Raw genomic sequence first — 9,636 nt, 5'->3', positions numbered from 1 at the left:
TAATGGTGCAGCAGACCTGTCCTGTCTCACCTGCTGCTCCCCTCAGCAGTGTACTTCAGTTGATCTGTCTATTCTGCTCCCCACTCTGTCTCTGATGAATCCTCTTGCTGCCCCTGCACTTCTGGCCTGTACCTCACTCAGTTCTGTATGCATAAATAACTAAATCTAAAAAAAAAAACAAAAACAAACAAAAAACCCTGTAGGGTGTTACAAAACTTAAAACTTAAGTATGATCAAATTTAGTACTTGTTTTTATATTTTAAAAAAAACAGACCATCTGAGACTTTAAAATAATTTAGTCACAGAGTTAGAAAGTAGAAATGCAATGACAGAAACAGGTCACCAGTGTCATTTCACCATGTGATACAGACTTGTCAATAATTTGCTTATAAGTCTTGCCTTCAACTAAGATGTCTTTTTTACTCATTTTCCAGGCAGATTATTTTCACCTTTATTGAAATAAAATTTTCTCAGAATAGTTAATAGTACATTATGGCATTTAATATCATGGTTTGAATTTAGATGTTCCTAACTTCAGCTTTCCCTGTTACTGCTTACAAGTCTCATGAGTTATGGAACAGTTACATACTCTGAGCCTTGCTTCCCTCACCTTTCATGAAGATGATATAAATACAGATGTCCATTCTATGCCTTAAAATTGTTTTCTCATTTAATGTGACATTAAATCTACTTCATAGCCTGTCTGCATATTCCTTTTCAGTCCTATTAGTGCCACTCACATGTTATCCAAATCTACATTTTTGGATTATTCCTTTAACTGAAATTATCTCTTTCATCTTGTCAATTAGAAATCTGCTTATCTTTCAAGATCCATCTGGTCTGTTTTCTTTATCTTTCCAGAATCTCAGCCAGCATACTTAAAACATATCCATTACAGAGTCTATCGTAATGAATTACAAGGTTTTTTTTTTTTTAAAGATTTATTTATTTATTCGTACAGAACTGGGGTACAGGCCAGAGATGCGGAGGGTGAGAGGCTTTACCAGAGACAGAGTGGGGAGCAGAACAGGCAGATTGACGAAGTACACTGCTGAGGGGAGCAGTGGGTGGGTCAGGAGAGGTCTGCTGCGCCATGTGGTCACCTCCGGGGCAGGCGGGGATCAAACTCATGCAGAAGTGGCTTTAGCTTCTCAGTGCTGTGCTTTAACCCACCGTGCCACCAGGGAGGGCCAAATTACAGGGTTTTTTTGGGTAATATTTATTTAAGTTTGGATCACAAATACTTAAGGGAGACACCAGGTCTTTGAATTCTGTGCATTTAGCATGTACTTTATTGTATGTAGTTGATATATTTTTTAAATTTAATTGAAGTCAATCTATTGCTAGCTCAGTGCCACTGAGGCTCAAATCAACTGTTCAGTCATGCTAAACCCATTGCAGCTACATAATTTTTCAGTTCATTTCTGTCATTTCTCTGATGCAAGTGGCCCACTTTGCCAAAAATGACTTTTTACTTAGTACTTGACTTATAACACTTTCTGTTACCTATATTATTACTATTCTAAATTCCTGTTGCTCAGGAACTCAACCTGGATTTCCTTCTTTAGTTAAATCTCTCCCACATAGGACTTTTATCAAATGTTCAACTTCAGAATCCTCTTTTCTTTTTCTGTTGAAATCTATACTATTGTTATTGCCCAACTTTCTTTATAAAACCGTTCTTTACTAATACAGTTGATAGTGCTATCTTGAATTTACGAACTTCAAACTTGAATTGTACACTCAAGGTGGCTTACATGGTGGAGAAATGAACTGTTACTGTTGGGTCATTATTACCTATTCTCATTACCAGTGATTCACTGTTGTCTCAATAAATCATTGTTGAATCTCAGAAGTCAAGTATGAGATAAGAGAATCTTTTTTCATTTTTTGACCTGCCCTTCATAATTTTTTCAACTTACAATGCCCAGTCCTTTTTTTTTTTTTTATTGACTTTCTACATGCTCACTTGTCTTATGCACAGTAAGGAATTAACAAATGATCATAAGACATAGCATGTTTTCCCTTAAAAGATGCTTTGCAATATTTTCACAAACCTTATATGGGTAAGTCAAGTGATAAAAAGTAAAATATGTTTTGAAATTCTGAGAAACAGATGGTCAGTTCAGGCTTAATTAAGTCTCTCTGCAGAGAAATGGAATTAGAGTGGCAGGGTAAGTTGCTTCATGGGAAATTAGTTTTACTGTGGAAAATTAATAACAGAAAATAGCACTACATGATCCTTGAAAAAATCCCTGGTTTCCATGGACATCACTAAGTAAAGTCCATTGTCATAAGCTATGCAACTTCTGTCAACTGACAAATTCCAGATGGAAGGGAAAAGCTCTGAAATATCAGAATTTCCCTTGCCAGCTTATGTTATGACCTCTCTTTTTTGTATAATCATAATATCGAAATATTCTGAGCAACCATCAGTTTACAACTGGATTGCCTTAGCCTCCTAAGGCAGCTGCCTGGCTCAGGCAAGCAGGGTGGGCAATTCCTCTGTCTCCTGAGGCAAAAGGCAAGCCCCAAGAGAAATAAGACCTCCAGGGCATAAAGACTTCTGGGAAGCTTCCTCGGTGTTTTGAAACAAAAAGCAAATCTCAGATAAGACTCCCAGGGCAAAAGGACTTGTGGACAATTTTCTAACCTTGTTTACAAATGTGTTACTTGATGCATGACTGTATAGCTTCTTCTTAATTTACTCCTTTTAAATAATCACTATTCTCTGTTACCCTGTTCTTAAACAATCCCTAACTACTCTCTGCCAGCCTTAAGCTAGCTATTAGCTTCTCTTTAGACAATCACTGATGACTCTGTTAACACAATTTATTCCTTCCCTAAGACCCCTAACAATCCTTTGCTAACAGCTCATCTTCCCCCATACCCCTCTTCCCTTGAGTTACAGTTAAACATCTATATACATAACTTATCACAAATGTGTATAATTTATTATACTATAAAGTGTCAGGGAAAATATGCATTGTTCCCCTCTTCCTTGTGAACATTTATGACAATTTATGGTGATTTCTTATTAACTTATCCTATGCATTATTGTAATTAACTACTTGCTACATAGTATAAATAAAGTCATGCTGAGACAATGAGCAGGAAGACTTGTACCCAACTCTGCTTCTTGTTTCTTACTCATGCCCACTCCCCTTTCCCCCTTCGTGGAATCTGCGCTCACCGATGCCTTCCCACCTAAAGGCCCTGCCCTTTGACAGCCTGTTGGGACTGGTCCCAACAGTCCATAATTTTATAGATTCATAGCCTGTTTGTCATGTTATTTAATGTCAATAAAATATATTACTAAAATTGAATTCACTTTAACATATAGTCCAGTTACATTTTTTAAAGTTATACAGTTTAAGTACAGACAGCCCCTATTACCATGCTGCTTCTTATACATTTGTGACTTTACAATGATATGAAAGAATTGTGCATTAAGTAGGAACTGTGCTTCCAATATTGATCTTTTCCTGTGCTAGCCATTTGTTTTATGATACTGTGTCATAATGTTGGCCAGTAGCATCAAACCAGAGCTCCCACTTAGCAATCATGAGGGCAAACAAGATATTCTACAGTGTACTGTGTTGTCAGTGTTTGCTTAATATTGTATTTTGTGTTTTGTGTCCTATCATGTCTTCAAAACATCATGTATCTGTGCTTCCTGCTTCTGGTGAGGAAATAAAAGGCAGTAACTCTTGAGGTGCAACTCATGATGATTGCTCAGTTGTAGGCTAATGTAAGTTGTAGGCTAATGTAATGTAGGCTAATTCTGAGCGTGTTTGAGGTAGGCTAGGCAAAACTATGTTAGGTATTGAGTGCATTTCAACAGGGTGTTTGCAACTTGGGTGGGGTTTATTGGGACATAACCTCCTCATAAATAGAAAAGCTATACATATAGTTATCTAAATATTATAATCTGTATTTAATCATGAATTGAATAAAAGAAAGGTTTTTAAATCAGGTAGAATCAGTACAGGCTAAATATTTTCATTTAGAATCAGATTTGTGCTTGATGCTTGGGCATGTTTCAGAACTTCATTATTTAACGACTTCATTGCTCTTGCATATTTTAATTAGTTTCAAAAGATTCCAAAAGAGAGTTTAGTCTTCTGGTTGCAGATTACTAGAAAAATTGCATATGTCTATTTACCATAAACAAATAAAGAGGGGAAAAGTTTAGCAAGGTAATTGTTATTCTCCTAATAACATGAGATAAATTGTTGCACATTACTAAATTTACTCCATATTTTCCTCTTTGTAATTAGCATCTTAAACTAAGATCAGATATCAGCATGATCATATTTCAGTGCTGTTGTCAGTTTTAAAACCTGAACTCCCTTTCCAACAGAACATTTCCCCTTTACTGTGTGATCTGGTCACACAGTACAAGATGAGATCATATATACATACAAATCAAAAATGCTGCAAATATTTAAAAATTATTGTGTATATAAAGTTTAAGTAGAAACATGCAATCCCCCCCCCTTCCCCTACTTCCCAATAAAAACATATAGGAAAGAGAAAGTAAAGACAGGTTACCTGGTTCATTGCTTTGTTTAATAAGAATAGAAGATGATGACAAATTGAAATAATTTGTAATACTCTACTTAAGCTAATCAACAGACTTTTTTTTTCTGATTCACACATCTTTTGCTCTACCAACTTCTGTAACTGCCATTACTTCTCTCATGTAACAGTCTTTTAGTTTTTAGTGACATTCTCTGTCACCACTCTTTAACCTTATTTTAGTGACATTCTCTGTCACCACTCTTTAGCCTATTTACTTTTCTTCCATTACACCCTTGTTTTCTCCACATGTAGGTCCATATTTGAGACCAGGTGAAATAAAAATCTCTTTTTATGCATTATTACCAATTGCTTGTCCCATTAATACATTTTTATCTCTTCTAGCAGAGACATTATTCATCTGATTCTTCCCACATCTCAAGAGTTGGCCTGAAATAGAAGTATTGACTCTCAGACAGGATATTTTTGTAAAAGGAACATCTCAGAGAATAATAAAGAAAAAATCTATTAAGTCTGGTCATAAGGAAACCAGATTTGGAGATGTTTGGAGAAGTTTTAGAATTTGAGAACAGGAGAAATAGAAGAAACATTTTTGGTAAATGGTAGTAGACACACACACACACACACACACACACACACACACAAAGCAGTGCCTATGTAAATCATACAAATCTTAAATTGGGGAAAGACTTATTTACAAATACAGTTCTTGTTGAACATCAGCAAATTCATACTGGATACAGAATGAATGTGGGAAAACCTTCAACCAATATTCATATTCATACTAAAAGGAACATGAGAAAATTCATACTGTGGAAAATTTTTATATATGTGGAGCATGTGGGAAAGCCTATGGTGCCAAGTCGAAACTTTATAGGCATTAGAGAATTCTTATTGGAGCAAAACCAACAAATGTAATGAATGTGGTAAAGCTTTTGTCTACAGATCATCCCTTCTTACCCATCAGAGAAATTTACTGGAGAAAAACCTTACAAATGTAATGAATGTTGAGGAAACATTTAGCAGCAGTTTGGTCCTTATGAAACATATGAGAGTACATACTGGAGAGAAACCCTATCAATGTGAGGATGTGGTAAGGCTTTTAACCAGTGTTCAGCTCTCACTGTACATCAGAGAATGCATACAGGAGAGAAACTCTATAAATGTTGCACATGTGAAAAGGCCTTTAATTGTAGAGCAAATTTTCATAGACATCAAAGAAGTAATACAGGTCAGAAACCCTATAAATGTAGTGAATGTGGTAATAGTTATAGCCACTGTACATACCTAAATGTATATCAGAGACTTCATACAGGATGCTTGGAATGTTGGAGAACCTTTACACAAATTCCAACCCTCACTGAACATCGGTGAATTCATTCTGAACAGAACTACCACTGAGGTGAATGTGGAAAATACTTCAAGTAGTGTGAACATCAGAAAATTCATAGTGGGGAAACACTTTATGTTTGTAGGGAATGTGGGAAAGTTTTTAGCGCAAGTCCAAACTTTATAGACAGCAGGAAATTCATAGTGGAGAAAAACGTCTATAGTCAATGTGGCAAAGCTTTCAGCCAGTATTCATTCCTAACAGAACATCAAAGAATCCGTATGGGAGAGAAACCCTCTAAATGTATGGAATGTGGTAAAGCCTATAGTTAAAGAGCAAACTTTTGTAAATGTAAAAAAGTTCATAAGAAAAAGTCTGGGAATTGAAGGAGTAAGGGAAACCTTTTATTGATAACTCTTTCCTAGCAGAGAGTTCTTAAAAGGTATAAGTCCAGGGCCTGCACTAGTGGTGCAACAGATTTAAAGCAAGCACCACACTAAAAGCTAAAGCCACTTCAGCATGAGTTTGATCCCTGCCTGCTAGGGAGGTGACCACATGGCAGGGTAGACCTCTCCTGACCCGCCCGCTGCTCCCCTCAGCAAGGTACTTCGAAGATCTGCTTGATCTGCACCCCACTCCTCTCTGGTGAATCCTCTAACCACCCCTGAACCTCTGGCCTGTACCCCAGCTCTGTATGCATAAATAAATAAATCTTAAAAAAGAAAGGGGGGGGGGATAGGTCCTAAAAGGTTTAATTCCTCTCTCAACAAAATTCCGAGAATAATTGGGCTAATTAATGGGACATTGACTTCTGTTAAAGTGTGTTTTATTTATTTTTTAAAATTCTAGTTATTTGTGCATACAGAACTGGGGTACAGGCTAGAGGCGCAGGGGTGGTGAGAGGATTCACCAGAGGCAGAGTGGGGAGCAGAACAAGCAGATCTTCAAAGTACCTTGCTGAGGGGAGCAGCAGGTGGGTCAGGAGAGGTCTACTGAGCTGCCCTGTGGCTCACCTTGTGGGTGTGGTCACCCCCTCACCCCCCCCCCCCCCCCCGCAGACTGGGATGGAACTCTTGTGGAAGTGACTTTAGCATCTTAGGGCTGTGCTTTAACCCACTGTGCCACCAGGGAGGGCCCTAAAGTGTGTTTTCACTTCAAAAGATGTCAGTTACTGCTAACAATAAAATTGATCAATGAAAACATGAAGAGCACTGAATTTTCAAAATTTGCAGGAACCATTAAATCTGAAGGTTTCAAAAACAACGTTTAAGAGGCAATTTTTAAAGGTAATAAAGTGAAAACTTTTAAAAACTAATGAAATAAAAATGTGGAATGTATGATTTCATTCATTATACTTTATTCCATTTCTTGAAAATTTCTTTTAAAAAATCTTTTTGAGTTATTTATAATATGAATAAGTGGGACCTTTCTAAAGTGTCAGGCAAACATAGTAAGTGTTTTTGTTTGTTTGTTTTGTTTTTTTTCAGAAAAAGAAGCTAGATGGGGCCTCCTTGGTGGCACAAGGGGTTAAAATGCAGCATTATGAAGCCATCAGCAGCCCCTGAAGCAGCAGTTGGATCCCCAGGCAGGGAAGTCACCCACAGGGACAGCAGGACCTTTCCTGTCTTGCCCACTGCTCTCATCAGCAGTATTCAGCAGCATATTTCAGTCAGTCTGCCTGTTCTGTTCCCTAACTCTGTCTCTGGTGAGTCCTCTCACCCCCTGCACCTCAGGCTATACCCCAGACCTTATATGCATAAATCTTTAAAAAAAAATTTAGATGAAAAGGAATTCTCTTTTCATATGGAAATAATCACTTTATATAAACTGCCTCACCAGCAAGTTTTACATAATGCACATTTGCATGTATATACATTTTCCAAAAGTTTGATTATCAAAAGTAGTTGTATGAATTAGAATTTAGTTTTGAGAATTAGAAATTCATACATGAGGTGTCTTCTGTATTTCTTGGCATGATTCTACATTATTCAATAAAATTTTACTATTGTAGAAGGTGGCTACTAAAAGTAACAGTGGAGAGTCTATTGTGCAAATGGTCATATATCTGCTGCAGAAAGTATGTAGTTGATGCAATCTGACTATGTAGCTGATAGCTCATTAGACCCAGGAAAGATTTCACTTATTGCCTCTTACTAATTGAAATAATTTTACTAATAAAAATGAACTTCCTAGGTGGATTCCAGACTAGAATCTGGTTTTCTGTGATAATTATATATTTAATTCTAATTTCAGATTCTGAGTACTGTTTTTGTAAACTGGTGGACATGATTGCAATTTCACTAGTTTTACATTAATGTTTAACAGGTTCCATGCCTTTTAATCTTAATATTTGACCCACAGGCATATTATGCATTCCTAATTATACAACAATGATTCTTTCTTTTGTTATATAACTTTTAGGAATTCTTTTGTAAAGAATTCTTTTGTAAAATATTTAATATTTTAGTCAACCATTTAAACTGGTTATCCAGATATTTCTCATGTTTTAAGTTCTGTTTATCTCTCCAAGCCCTCCTTCCTCTTATTGTGTATTTCTTTAACAATTGACAACATTTTCAAATTGTTCTATTAAATTGAGTCAGAACTTTCTGTCTGAGACACAGAGTTAAACTCAAACATTCACATAATCTCTATTGGTCTGTCTTGAATTGTCTTGGTTCTTTAGAAAGTATTTGTATATATTTAAGTATATTTATAAAACAAATGAAGCTTTTAAACCACCTTGATATTTAACATTAATCAGTGCCTTTTACAAGATAAAACATGTTTGGTTACCTGACACAAGCTATGCGACAGCTATCTTCTGACAGATTCCGGGTAGCTCGGGGAAAAGCTCTGAAAGATCAGACTTTCCACGCTAACTTATGTTACGACCTCCCTTTTTTGTATGATCGTAATATCAAAATATTCTGAGCAACTTTCAGCCTACAATTGGATTGCCTCAGTTGCATAAGGCCTGCCTGCCCTGACAAGCAAGCACTGCACCAGGGTGAGAAATTACTCTGAAGTCAAAAGTGACTTAACAATTGGCTGATCAATAAAAGCAAAAGGGCTGTTTCTGCAAAGTCTTTCACTGCCAGATGGAGGAAAACCCAAATCTTATTCTACTATCTCACCTAGCCTCCTATTCAGCTTCTACAGAATTACTCAAACTTCCTACTGTCTGGCTTTAGATATGGAAATTCATCCAGGTTGCCTGTTTTAGAGCTAGTCAAGTTTTTTACCTGCTACACGTCAAAGCAATCCACAAAAGTCTTTCTGGCTAGTCATTCAGGATTCTACTATCTAGTCTTTAGATAAGGAAATTCACCTATGTCTCCTATTCAGAGCAAATTATGCTTTCTACTGCCTAGACCTCAAAGTAGAAAACTTACTTGAAACCTTTTAGCAAGTTTCCTCAAAGTAGAAAACTTACTTGAAACCTTCTAGCAAGTTTCCTCAAAGTAGAAAACTTACTTAAAACCTTTTAGCCAGTTGGCCCTCCCTGCTGGCGCAGCCGGTTAAAGCACTGCACTAAGAAGCTAAAGCCACTTCCGCTTGAGTTCGGAAAAAGCACTGCACTAAGAAGCTAAAGCCACTTCCTGCCTGACCCGGAGGTGACCACATGGTGTGGCAGACCTCTCCTGACCCACCCACTGCTCCCTCTGCAGTGTACTTCGTCGATCTGCCTGTTCTGCTCCCCACTCTGTCTCTGGTGAGGCCTCTCGCCACCCCTGAGCTTCTGGCCTGTACCCCAGTTCTGT

The sequence above is a fragment of the Condylura cristata genome, unplaced genomic scaffold (assembly GCF_000260355.1).
Source record: "Condylura cristata isolate star-nosed mole 26May11 unplaced genomic scaffold, ConCri1.0 scaffold00040, whole genome shotgun sequence".
Taxonomy (NCBI): Eukaryota; Metazoa; Chordata; class Mammalia; order Eulipotyphla; family Talpidae; genus Condylura; species Condylura cristata.
Note: the sequence above shows the minus strand (reverse complement) of the source record.